This window comes from Fukomys damarensis, unplaced genomic scaffold, assembly GCF_012274545.1.
Source record: "Fukomys damarensis isolate Sample0158 unplaced genomic scaffold, DMR_v1.0_HiC HiC_scaffold_12, whole genome shotgun sequence".
Classification (NCBI taxonomy): domain Eukaryota; kingdom Metazoa; phylum Chordata; class Mammalia; order Rodentia; family Bathyergidae; genus Fukomys; species Fukomys damarensis.
The window spans coordinates 4,690,164-4,702,154 of NW_022900924.1; the positions used below are offsets into that span (position 1 = coordinate 4,690,164).

The 11,991-nt window shown below is 37.4% G+C and overlaps 1 long non-coding RNA gene across 1 annotated transcript; it reads left to right on the plus strand.

Moving 5' to 3' along the window:
* Nucleotides 1–6: 6 nt before the first annotated feature.
* LOC104848079 lies at nucleotides 7–8,335 on the plus strand. The gene is made up of 3 exons (XR_776312.1): nucleotides 7–2,005; nucleotides 3,214–3,936; nucleotides 5,448–8,335. It is a non-coding gene; the product is annotated as an uncharacterized LOC104848079 (long non-coding RNA).
* The last annotated feature ends 3,656 nt before the right edge of the window (nucleotides 8,336–11,991 follow it).

The window sequence follows — 11,991 nt, forward strand, 5'->3', positions numbered from 1 at the left end:
GGAGGCCTGGCGCCACCCTTCGGGACCTGCAAGGACCCATTTGGGGGGACAGGAAGAGGCTGGAGGATGGTTGGTGGTGGGCTTTCTGCTTTGCCTTTTCCTTCTCATGCCGCCTTAGAGAGGGGCAGGAGTGCTGGAGGCAGCTCCGGGGTAGGGATGTGAGCTCCCGGAGTAGGAAGAGCTGGGTTTGCTTCCGGGCCTAGCCACCAGCTGGCCGAATGACCTTAAGCAAGTTACTCTGTAATTTGTCTGCGCCTCAGTTTCCTCCTCTGCCTATCTATGCTTGAGATTGAAAGCGCTTTGTAAACTACGAAGTGTTGTATACGTAAAGGATGATTATTGTTTGTAATGTTTATTGAGTTGCTAGAAAATTTACCAGTTGCCAAATCCCTCGGATTTTGAACCTAGGAACCTTGGGTTGGAGTTGGAGACTTCCCAGACTCCCTGAATTGTATGTAATTTGTGGGGATATGCATATTACGCGACTGATGGTCCATTGCTAGCAAGTTTTCAAAGGGGACTGTGATCCAGAAGAGTTGTTGACATTTTTTTTTATACCACAGGGAGGAAACTGAGGCCTAGATGTCATTTGGGACCCTTCATAACCAATTTGAAGCCCCCGTTTGAGTCCCTGGGATATGTGAGCTGTTTCTATGCATAATGGATATTCGGGGTAACAATACTCCCTGCTTGGCCTCTCTTTAATTCTTTCCTTTCACCATGGGGTGCCTGAAGGGTGACTGATGAATATGGTACAGTGGCATCCAGTATAAAGCAGCTACAGATAGGAGTGGATGTAGTCAGTTATACCAAGAGGTGAATTCAGTGTTTGGTCCAACATTTGTTTTCTGCTGCTTATATTGGTGCCTGACTACCTTTTTGACTTTTAAAATCGTTTTCCGTGACCGTGGTTGCCATCCATTACTTGATCCTATTTTCTATCCCTAGTTTGTGTGGTTGGTGATGAACAGGCTTATATTTAAATGATGGCGCCAAGCCTAGCTAATTAATGGTGCACGTGGATTTTTAACAAGTGGGCTCACTGGAGCAGATTGAACCACGCATGGAATTTCTAAAGCTATTTTAGTTTTTGTTTATTAATTCAAAGTTAACATTTTTCCAAAAATTTTGTTAGAACACCTGCTGGACCTCAAAATCAGTAGGTTTGGGATGAGTCCAACCTTAACTTTTCCTGGCCTGCCTTGCATTCTAATTGCTTGTAACTGTGATACTGAGAAGGCCAAAATGCCAGTTTTTGTTTCTTTGTTGTCAGCTGCTTTTATTAAATTTCAGACCATTGTCCAGTAAACACTATAAAAATGTTTGAACAGTTGGATTTCAAACATTTTCATTTTGTAGAGTGGTGCTTACCAAGTGGTACAGCTCTAAGCAAGTGACTACAAACACAGTTAAGTGTAGTTTGACTGAGTAGATGTTAACCAGTTCTGCTATTTCATTTAAATGTCTGGAAAAAAATTGACTATTCCCTTTACCTAAAGGGCAGAGACAAATGATTTCCAGAAAAATGACTGTTTTGGAGAAAAATGTTCTTTAGCTCTTTTGCAATTAAATCTGGATGTACCTCAAAAGACTTTAAGACTGTGGTGATAAGAGGCTTTCCACCAGAGAAAGGAAAAAGAAAACATCTGGAACTCAAAGTTTGAAATTGAAGACAAAAGATGTTCGGATTGGAGGTTCAGAAGGTTTGGCTGCAATGTTCTGCAATCACTGAAGCAGATACCTTTTAGGTATAGCCACAGCTATGGACTTCAGATTTCCAGGAACTGGACCTGCTGCCTAGAAGAGTTTGTCAGGATGTGGCAGGAACTCTGGAGGTCGATTTTTTTTTTTTAAATTACATTTTGGAACTATTGATCTTGCTGTGAGAAAAGAAGTAACAACTGAGCAAGCACTACCACCACGCTGTTACTGGGAATTAGAAGACCTGAATTTCTGCCCAGACCCTCAGTGTAAACTGACAAAACTCCATCGAAAGTAAATTATGGTACTTGCCATTTTCAAAAATGCTTTAACCACCATTTCTGCACTCTTCACTACCTGGATTGCCCCTTTTCTGGTTCTTCATCTGTTTCACTTCTGCCATTTCCTCAGTACCAATTCAGATCCTCTCCTTCCCATAAATCTTTTAACTTTAGCTGGAATATGTTTTGGTTGGGTTTAGTTTTTCCAGGGCCTCATGCATGCTAGGCAAGAGTTCTTTAATTGAGCTATGGCCTGAGCCCCAAAATACCTTTGTTAAGTATGTAATATGATGTAATTTTTCTCTTTGTAAAATACTTATTTGCATGCATCTGTTCTCTTGATAGATAACAAACTCCTTGAAAGCAAAGGCCTTGTTTCATGCCCACATATACCACCAGCCCTGTTGAGCATTTAGGAGTTTAGAGAGTGGGCTATCTCATTCATCACTTAGTATCTCCTGGCACTTAGTATATGATTGGTTGTTATGAAATGAGTTTAAAAATTACTCTTTATTATAAGGAAAATTACTGGTATTGGAAACATGTTTCTTTACATATTTCACTTTTTAATTCTAAACTTATCTAGGGAGTCCTCACACAAAGAAGAAGTGATACATTGAATAGACTTACATACTTAAGGATGAAAAGCCTTTTTCTCTCTTACTCAGCATAGAAGCTTGTAAAGTGAAAGTACAGCTTTTATTTTAGCAAGTGTTTATAATTACCTACTACACACAAAATATTGAATAAAACAATTCATAACTGAGTTTAAAAGACAACTTTTAGAGGTGAAGCCCATAAGACATTTTGAAGAATGGAAAAAGAATGGCACTATCCCTTTTGTTTTCTTATTAGCATATGAATTTAAAATCTCACTTGTTTTTGTGCCATCTGTGGAGCCAGCCACTTTCTCCTCCCCACTAACTAATGTCCAACTGTGTGAATATGATCAAATTACGACCCTAAAATATGATCCTTGGGGCAGTTCCTATTTGCTACATCCTTCAGACAGTTCTGTTCTTATTAGCAGCAATTATTGATTAGGCTTTTGTGTTTTTCTTTTTTGCTTATTTTCCTTCCTATTTTATCACCTGTCAGCCTCTAAGCTAGACATAACAAGAATTAGTACCCACAAGGCAGTTGTGCTTTGGCAGACGGACCCCAGTATTAGAATCCTGTTTGTAATTCCATGCATTTGTTATCTTACCTGTTTTGTCCTTCCCCCTTCTAGTCCTGTGCCTCCTGATTGCTGAGTGTTCACCTGGACCTTCTGACCACTTTCCTTCTGCTGGTCCATCAGCCTACACATCTGGTACTTGGACTTTTGCTCATGGTGATTCCTACCAACTTACTACTGAAGAAGACATCATTCCAGTGGACCACTGTGACCCAAGAGGCATTCATCCGTGATGATGTGGCCTATACCTCCACTCCAGTTCTGTTCTGCCCAGATTCAGTACAACCCTTTATAGTGCAGAGTCCTCAAGCCAAATAGCTAAAGCTATTTTATCACAACAGAAGCTCAGTTTATTCCATAACTGTGCATTTCATTTCTTCAGTGAAAGCCTTCAGAGACATGTAATAAACTTAGACCAGAGCATTTTTAATTATCAACGCTGTCCAAAGAAAAACACCATCTCTCTTAAGAACAGCATTGGACCGCACACCCCACAATCTCAAATGATTAAAGTTCATGAACTGTCTAGGCTCCCATGAAGGTCACTGGACCCTGCTCTTTTTCTACTTAAAATCTGTAGTAGCCTACTGAAGGAGACCCATTGGGATCAAAACCAAGGCGCAGTGAATTCTGCATAGCATCTTCTTTGGAATTACTCAGGAACCTGAACTTTTCACACAAATGTAAGCAATTCTACCAAGGAATCCCTTTACCTAAGAGCATCTCTCAAGGCTCCAGAGTCAGATTCCAGAAATACACCAAGATAAAACCTATATGGTAATTCCCTCTGTTTATATGGCACTTTACAGTTTCAGAGCACTTTTTGTTTATTTCACTTAGCAAAACAAAACAGTAACATTCCATTTTGAGATGAGGTAACAAATTTAAGAACTTACTCAAGTATCCAAGGTAACACAGCTAGAGTGATAGAGACCAGGCCTTTTGATTCAGTATTATCCTTGTTGTTAACTTAGCCTTTACCCACAGTGTTAAAATGAAATTGGAAACTCCAAAAGATTACAACTTTACCTGGTGCCCCCATCAGACAGGTTGAAAGTATAATCCATGGCAATACCCCTAAGGTGTGGAAGCAAAGGTCTCCAATAATATTAAATTGTCCAGTCAAAAAAGGCAGATGTTCATCAAATAATAAGGCTACCTAATGTGAAACACAAGCTGCTTTTAGGTCTTTTCTCTATTTTTATAGTTTTCCCAAGAAAGACCTAACACACCCCAGTTTGTGTCTTTAAAAACTCATGGATACTGAGAGATTACCTATAGTTCTCTGCTCCCAAACTAATATACACAAAATGAGCCATCTTTTTAAAAAATGTATAACTGTCATATGTGAAGAGTTTCCATTATCTAGTAAGGTGGTAAAATACTGTTAAGATGTGTTCCTTCTCCCCAGCCCATGATGCACAGTGGTATATTAAAGATTTCCAAAAGACTTGCAGCAAAGACCTCTTTATCTTAGCCCATTTTGTCCTGGTTTAAAGACAATGTAGTTTTTGATAGCATTCTTTTAATAGAATGGAAAATTACTTTAAGATAGTATAACTAGGGCCAGGGATTTGGCTCAGTGGTTCTACTGCCTGCCTCTCAAATGCAAGGGCCTAAGTTCAATCCCTGGTACCGAAAGGAAAAAAAAAAAGTATAATTAGTGTTAACAGTTTGGCCTTGACACCCCATAATATAGTGTTTTTGACTCCCCATGTGAGAGTCTTGCATCGTGATCATTACCTTGATTTGTTTTAATCAAAGGAGCTTCTAGAATAAATGTGGAACTATATGGGTAGATAATGGGAGAAAGTTCATTCTGCGCCCCCAAGGGTGAGTTCCATAACATTTAGCAATATATTTCTTAGAATTTTGTTATAGAGCTTTTTTTTTCAGATACTGTATCTTAGGTAAGAAGATTGGGAAGGGAACTGGAGGAGGAGGAAGAAATACTCCTTTAGTATTTGAATTGTGGTCCATTGTGATTGCTTAAGAGAAGTCACCTAGACATAGACATCTTGAATTAATGTTTACAAAGAAGTGGATACATTTTCCAACTACATGCAAAAGCTTCATTGCTCTTGCAACTTAAAACCAATGGTCTCGTCCTATGGTAGTCATTTATAAGCTCAAATTCAAGCAATCAAAATTTATACTAGACTTGAGTTTTAACTCTATTAGCCTGTAATATGGTCCACCTTAGGGGAAAAAAATGAATAGAAAAATATCTTACTACAGACGTTGCTCACCCAGTTTCTGGTTTCTATGACCTATTTTTTGTGTTTCAGCGTTTTGTGAACAACTTATTCTTAGATCATTTGTTTTCGAAAGGCTATGTGGCCATGAAGCCATTTGAATGAAAACTATGCGGAAGCCCAGAGTAAAAGTGAAGCTGCTCTGGATGAAGTAGTGACGCAGGAGTGGGGGTCTGCAGCCTGCCACAAGCATCTTCTTTACCACCATGCTGACACCTACAGTGACTTCCTTACAACATGCAGAACTCTTCAGAACAGTTTGGAAACCACTGCCGTATACAACATGTTTAACCTGAATGGCTTTCTCATCTTTTATGAATCTCCATTCAATATAGTCCATATTGAGTTGATGCTGAACATTCTTAGGAATATTTACTGTGTGCAGACTTAGAAAAGTATGTGTTGGGTGTGCCTTTGCACCCCAAAATGTTCATATGGACAGATTTGTGGCAAATGAGCTTTTATTACTAGCCCAGTAATCAAGATGGACTTCAGTGATTCCTGGAATTGGATATAGTCAGAGATCAATTCATATGCACCCTACACTGACAAATGCTACTAAGCAGCGTTCACAAACGCCAGATATGCTAGTGGTACTTGAAGTACATGACTGAAGTCTTGAACTCTTCTTGGATATGTGAATTGCCTGCAAGCTAGAATCTGATGCCTCACTGAGGCCATTTTAGACCATTTCTACACTAGACCTCTCATTAGCCATGGTACTCTACTTCATGTTAAGAAACAGTCATTAACTATGAAAGCAGAATTCAGATGCTAGCAACATTTCCTAAACAGGCTAAGTACCTGGCTATCATTCATCTCCTCAAACTACAAAATCACTATGTGACTCAACCTAATTACACTAGGATACGCACCTCCTTGGTTTTTATTCATTTTACTGTTTTGAGGATCAATGAATTAATAACCTTTAAAAATAAAAACCCAAAACATTTTCTTCACTGGCTTATTTACTGATTCCCTGTAATTACTATGACTACTCATCTTTACATGTAATAGCTAATCTTCAGGACAGTTTTTGAAGATCCTTTCTCACGTGTGACATAAAATGTAGTCATTTGGAAAAATTTCTTCTAACCAGTAAGAGATGTTCTTTTAAGATGATGTGATGCCTATTGCCATCATGTAGTAGGCATAGTTGGACCCAGACATTTTAGCTTGATGGTGACTTCAAATAGTGTATTGTCTACCATTTTGGTGGAAATACAAACTTTTACAAATGAATATAAAGATGGCAGCTAAAGATTTTGCCAGTACACTGAAGAGCTGTCCTTGTGGATGTTTGAATTGAATCACATATGTCTCAATATTGTAATTTACACTGTGGTTGACTTTATTTTTTTTGCTATGAGATATTCTTAGGCATTAAGACAATTCGTTTCTGAAGGAAGAATTCACTTCTGACTCACAGACAAATATTTTAGGGATATTCCAATTTGTAGAAAATCTCATTCCTTTACTTCACAGTTAATTTAAGGTCCAGCCATCTTCAGCTACTTTTATTGATACACTGGTTAAATGTTGGAAATGTTTTCTTTATATTCTTTCTCGTCTTCTAGACTGATCTGATTACTACATGACTTAGTCTACGTATCCTCAAACAAGGTTTAGGTCCAATTGCTATTGATTGCTCACCCTTAGCAAATTAAAATCCGGATGACTATTTTGCTTGAGCATAAAACTAGAATGCATAAAGAAGAAATTATCTACAAGTTCATTTTTCTACTAACTTAAAATTGTCAGCTATTTTTTTCTCTCTGCTTTTTTCCTGTATATACTTTGCAGAAAAAAGACATTGACCTTCGCTGCCAATCATCCCCTCTGACCTTGTACTCATTTAAGATGAGGGTGATCATCTGCTCAAGAATCTTATGTACACTGTGCATAAAAAATTGGTGATTGGAAAAAGCCTAAAACTGAAACCCTAGGAGCTTACCTATTCTCCATGCCTGAGATTTCATCGAGAACTTCCAGTGTGCCATCCAGCCAATTTTGAAGCCTTGACTTGTAAGAATTCTCAGATGTGCTGAGTTACAGAAGATGAAGACTTGATAACCAAAGAAAGGGCTAACTTCAACAAACCCAGCACTACCACCCATTTGCTTCCAGATGTAGGATAGACTCCCAAGTGAAACCTCAAGTCTGGACTAAGGATATGGCTTTCTCCTGAGCTGACATTTCTTGGGCAGATGAGCAGGAAGAGAAAGCCACTATATCTGACTAGTCCATTGAGATCAGAAAATTGTATCTAGCATAAGCCCTATGGAATAACTGGAGTACCCAGGGCAAAAACTATAGATTCATTTATTCATCTGCCTGTCCTTCCAGGTTATATCCTGGCTATTAGTTTGACTGGCCCTGGTGAAGTTACCCTGGCTTGTCAGTTTACCTGTCTCAGCTTTTAACTGCCTTGTTCACTTATTACTGCAATCAACTGCTGACCTTGAGAAGACTACAGACAGTTTCAGCTTATCTTGTCTCCAGTTCCACCAAGGATTTTTAAATAGAAAAAGGCTTGTACCTCACCCCACCAGGACTTAATGTTCACAACAGAAAGTATCAGTTGCACGCTCCTTGACCAACAGTTTTTTTTTTTTTAATCTTTTTTTACAGTGGAGAGTAAGACACTTCACTTGCTCATTTATAGCACCTGGGACCTCTTCTACCACATCTGGAAAGAGAACAGCACGTTGAAAGTAGAGTCCACTTCTCTCTTCTGCAGTAACACAATGAGTCTTGATTCATCAGTGCTCACAGAAATATACTATTGGCAAGACTTAAAGAAACAGAACAGTTGTCCACTATGCTTAAATTACCACTGACTCAAGTAGCCTCACAGAACTATTTGCCATTGGAGGCTAGTTGCCCTGCTTCCTGATACCAAGAAGGGGCTCTGAAAAAAAGCCTAAAACTGACATGTTTGCATGCATTAAAATGCTATAGTATCATTCAAAGTACCCTATTAGATATGATTATTCCACTCATATGGACTGTAGGCTTCCTGAGGACAAGACAAACTTACACCCATGGCTATTTTTAGATTCCATTACTGAGGAGCCAACTACATTTACCATTATGAGCAGAAGTTAAGCTTTTTCAGTCTCCAATTTATTCTGAACATCAATTGTTTTTTATTGCCCAGCATCCGTTCCATTTCATTATAACAATTTCTTGATGTTTCTTGAAACCATCACTTCCTATTTTTCAGTTGATGCAGTTTGGACCATCTGACCCAACTGTGGGCTTTGTGGGTAGATACATCATTCAGACTTCATCATTCAGCAAAGTCCATCTTAACCTCAGCAAAGTCCATCTTAACCATACCAATTCTTGAAGGAGTGTTTGTGTGATTTACATATTGGTCCAGTGATAGTCATCCCTCTGAATTTTACTGAGTTAATGGAGAAGAAAAAATTGCTTTTACTGAGGTGTTTAAGTTTGTAGGATTTTAAAAAATTCAACAGGGTCTACCACATTGAATGAGCCTGTCAGAGAATGAAGACAGTGCAAAGGAAACCAGAGCCAAAAGATGGAGAGACTCAAGTCCTAATGACAGCATTTTTGCCCCTGGATCCAGCCGTGCCTGAAGCTAGTATATCCCCTGGACTTTTCAGTTATGTGAAACAATAAATACACTTTTTGCTTAAGTTACTTCGAGTTGAGTTTCTGTTACTTGAAATTGAGTCCTAATATATAGTATCTACCAGCAGTGAAACTTGACAGGTCCAAGTAGTCATGAAACTAAGGTCATGGTCACATTGAAATTATTCTTTAAAATCAAAGATAAAATGAAACAAGAATTGAGTTACTACAAAAGTAACATGGTAGAAGATAATAGAAGAAAACTTAAATGTTGATCAGTAAAGGATTGGTTAAATAAAATATGGCTCAGCCATATAAGAAATTCTACATATCTGCTAAATAAAGTACATTCATTATGAATGGAATGGAGACATGGCCATGATATATTAAGTGAAACAAGCTATGGATAGAAAAGTATACTGTGTAAACACATTTAAAAACATGTACTTATGTGTGTAAATGCATAGAAAAGTCTGTTAATAGCTTTGAACAGTGTAGATTGAGACTCAAATTTATACAGTTCTGTATTTGACTATTTTACACTACTACGTTAATTTTAAACTATTTTTAAAATAAAGAACTTTCTTAAATTTAATGCTTATTGTTTGACCTTGGCAAGTTACTTAACACTGAGCCTGTTTTGTCAAATGATTAAAAATACCCACCTTTATACTAGTGAATATTAAGATGTTTAATATTCATCCAGTACTCAAGCAAACAGACTGCTGTACCTTTACTTGAGAAACTCAGAGCTCAGTAATTATTACTTAATTTTTTAAAGCACAACTTTCAAAGGCCTATACTTGGGTTATTAGGGTTTTATAGTTTGAGAATACATAAGATTATTCCTGTTCTGAAATGATGTTAATTGCACTGTCTACATTAAATAGAAGGAAGTCACTTGTTTTTCATTCCTGAGTTACTTTGACCTCACTGCACTCAAGGTCATGGACCTTTTAATTGCTAAATCTACTAAATGTGCATCTTACCTGAACTTTTAGCATCACAAACTCCCATTGCCATCTTGAAACATTCTTCTCTTTTAAGTGCTGTGTCGTTTTACATTTTCTTCCTGATTCCTTGGTCATTTTTCCATTACAGGTTCTTTTCTACTTCCTAACACTTAAAATAATAATAATATAAGTGCTTATAATAATAGCACTTACTGCTTTGGGTTGCCCCAAATCATGTTTCTCTTCAGCGATAGATTATTTGTCTTCTTTTGAAAGGCTACACATTCCCATTCTGTGTGGTTTTAATGGAACTATAAATTACAGTACCCACCTCAAACCCCCTAGCTGACGCTTGAGTAACCTGAGTTGTCTTGACAAAATTGCCTTCCCACCAAGATTTTGGATCTTAACAGAAATAACACAAAGTGGTAGAAGTTGAGTCATTTTGATGGTAGTGTCTCAAAGAAAACCAGACAGTATAGTGTATGCATAAATGCAAAATCACTAAAGAACCCCGATTCTTCTCATGCAAGGCCTGATTGTCCAAATTTTCCTTCACTTGTAGAGTATCATATATCTTCCTGATAACTTTTAAGTTCACCCTTTGTCAGCTAAAATGAGTAGTTATTACTTGTAACCAGATGACTAGACAGTTACAAAAATTGATACTAGAGAGTAAAATGATAGGTTCCAGACTGGAGAACATGAAGTTTAAGGAATTACTGCACTGAGTGTGTCCCAGGTCAGGGAAGGGGTAGTAGCAGCAAAATAGCTAGTAGCAATATTTTGGTTCATACATCTATTTATTATTTGGGTTCATATATCTATTGACAAAATTTGGAGAACCGGATTGACAGTAGGACAAGGTAAAGTGAAACGAAGGCTAAAACCATTGGACAGAAATAGATACTTGGATTTCGTGGGATAATTTAAAGTGAGGAGGACAAGCTCAAACCCAGAAATTCACCTTTCAGTAGAGAGTAAAATCCAGAGCCTTTCTGTGCCCAGGGTGAATAAATCCCTTTGTGCTGAAGTCCAAAATAGCACATAGAAGTTGATGCCCCAAATTGCTGAAATCACAATGTCAGTTGAATTTGTAGCATTACTAAGATCTCTTGTGAGAAAGCATTAATTGGAAGAGATACTGGCTTACAAAATATTGATATCTTGGGGGGATTCAGAAGACTTGGAAAATCCCTACCTTCAAATAAAAATGAAAGTTTGAGTTGCTCCATTAGCTAAAAGTCCTTGACTGGAAAAAAAATGGGTAGGTATCATCTTTAGTCCTGTAACTTTTTGCAGAAATACAACAGGCTCTACTTTATATCTGACATATGAATAAACACTGATCCAGTCATTTTTATTCCCTTAAGATCTGCTCTTTGGATTCCTTTTCTCTCCACCTTGTTTCTCAAACCAAAACATAATACATAGTCTTTACATTTCCTTTCTCTCGTCACAGATTTTACTATTAGTCATTCAATTCTAAATCATTTACATATATCTCAAAATTGTCTTTAATCATGCTTGTCCGAGGGAACGTTAGCTGTTGCTAGGACTATATGATATTTTTCAAATTATCTCATTACCTCTACTGTCCTAGTACAACCTGTTTTCTACAGAGCAGTTAGAATAGTCTTTGGCACACAAAGTTGTTGCTTAAAACCTTTTAACAGTTCTTCCATTGTTTCAGAATAAAATCTAAACTTTTTCTGGTTTCAGAGTTCTTACTGTCTTACTCCTCAAGCCTCATCTTTGCTACTTCAGTAACAGCTCAACTCTGGATGTTTGAATTTACTATATTTCATTTAAAAATGGATTTTCAATATTTAAAAAAAATTGAGAAGGAAATTTCTTTTTTAAAAATTGAAGCTCACTGGTAATTATCAACAACCTTACTTATTTTCTTCCATATCTCTTACCATGAAATTTTCTTCTAAATTAAATCTGGTGCATTTAATTAATACAGAGAGCTATAGTAAAGTCTAGAGGGCAGTCAAATCCCTACTCTACAGTATATACAA